This window comes from Mustela nivalis (assembly GCF_964662115.1).
Source record: "Mustela nivalis genome assembly, chromosome: 7".
NCBI classification, from domain to species: domain Eukaryota; kingdom Metazoa; phylum Chordata; class Mammalia; order Carnivora; family Mustelidae; genus Mustela; species Mustela nivalis.
In genome coordinates, this window is record NC_139026.1 from 23905901 (window position 1) to 23907962 (window position 2062).

The following is a 2062-nucleotide window of genomic DNA, read 5'->3' on the forward strand; positions in this document are numbered from 1 at the left end:
TAATGTCATGTTCCTGTGATCACTGATGAATGAGCCAGGAAGTGAACCAGGGCCAGGGCCCCTGCAAGGGTAGTGAAGGAGGCTGTGAAGAAGGTAGAGGGCACTAGAGACACATGTCAGCACAGGTTTCCCTGGCGCAAGCTCAGTGGAGTCCACATTTAGAGGACTTCAGCTACTAAGCATATCATGAATGTCTTTGTGCTAGGCTGGGATATACACATAATTTCTGGGTGAACAAAGAGAAGTAATTTCTATATATGCCTAAAGAGCAAATATGCTAAAGCAACCTGGGAAAGGGGCACTTAATCCAACCAAAGGGTTTAGGGAGTGCGTCCTGGGGAAGAGAAGGCCTACACTGAGGCTTACAAGATAAGAAAGACCTGGCTAAGCAAAGGAAGTTGGAAGTGTGTTCCAGATGGATAAAGGGTAACAAGTACGAGTATAGGTATATACACAATGTCAAGGGCATGAACTTGGAATCTTCAAACTCACACCTGTGGGAAGTGGTAGCATCTAGAGGCTTCTTCCTTCACATGTCCGATGTCTGGCCTAAGATTATGTGAGAGCTGGGCTCAGCTGAGACTGGCCCGTGGAATGCCCAAGTAGTTTGGGTTTTCTCACAGCACAGTGGATCCTTCGACATCTTATTAGTCTTCTCTATGAGTGGATCCATCACCACGAAGGCAGAGAATGTTTCATTCCCTAGCACCTAGCAGAGTGCTTGGGATATAACAGATTTGAGAACTAGTTGTTGGCTGAGTGAATGGAGGAGGGTAGAAAGTTGCGCTTCACATCTAAGGTCCTCGGTTTTCTCAGAGAGGTAAGAGGTAAGCTCCTCCTTTGAAACTTAGAGGAGATGGATGTTGAGAAGCAGGGTGAATGTTCTGGAAACTTGCTGAGGGAGAGGGACACGTAGAAAGACAGTGCCATGATGTACACCATCATATAACTTTCTGTAGCAGAACTTTCCACCAGGGTAAACAGATACCAGTTTGTTGTGATGACCCAGGGGTTGTTTTACTCAGTGCAGGCATAGGTTTAGGGTTACAAAAGGATTTCAAAGTGCTCAGGAAAGAGTGGCCCAGGTAAGCAACTAGGACACCAACTTCCTAGGAAAGAAAGTGAGTTGGGAAATGGAGCGAAGAAAAGAGGAGCCAATCAGAGGTCAGGTCCAAGGGCAAAGATGACTAAAGGAAGGGGAGAACCAGAAGGCTAGAAGTTCATAGTCAGAAGATAGGGTATTGGACTTTAAGATCTGCTTAGTTACAACAGGGCCCACATTTCTTTGATTCCTTTTTCATGCTTTTCAGACTTCCCTAATCTACTGGTAATGAAGTAGTTGGGTGCAGGGAGCAGTTAACTGCTGAAGATACTTAACTGGATTAGGGATATCCATGTACCAAGATGAAAGAACATTTAGAAGGCAATATAGGTATACAGAGCATTGGAGTGCAAATAATAGTAATCACAAACACTTCTGGAACATTCCCAAGGCACCATGTGCTGCACTAAGGGCTTTACATAACAAACTCACTTAATCTTTCCTAAAGCCCTTTGAAATAGGTGCTATCATTATCTCCAGCTTAGAGATGAAGACACGGAGACCCCAAGAAATCAAATAACCTGCCCAGGGGTCACACAGCTAGTAAATGGCAGAGCCAGAACTGGGTCCCAAGGAGATACTGAAAATACAGCATTGAGGCAGTCTACCTCTTCCCTTTTGAAGAAGAAACAAAGGCTAATTAATAACTTCACTTGCTCCAAGCTAAGAAATAGTGGAGCTGGAGTTCTACCCACGGCTGTGTGAGCTGTTAACTTCCAAGCCATAATAGCTCGCTCATCCAGACGGTGACCTTTCCTTGTGAGAATGATCTCTGACTTTTGCAGTCTCCCTTTGTGGGGGGACAGCTTTAGAAAACCTTGGTGGTGACAGGGAGTAGTTGCTCAACACATGTTTGTGGAATAAACAGAAAAATGAAGATTACCACACTCCCTGGTGTCACCGTGGACCAGAAGGTGCATTTTACAGTTGAGTAATTCCAGATAAAAACAGGAACATGGT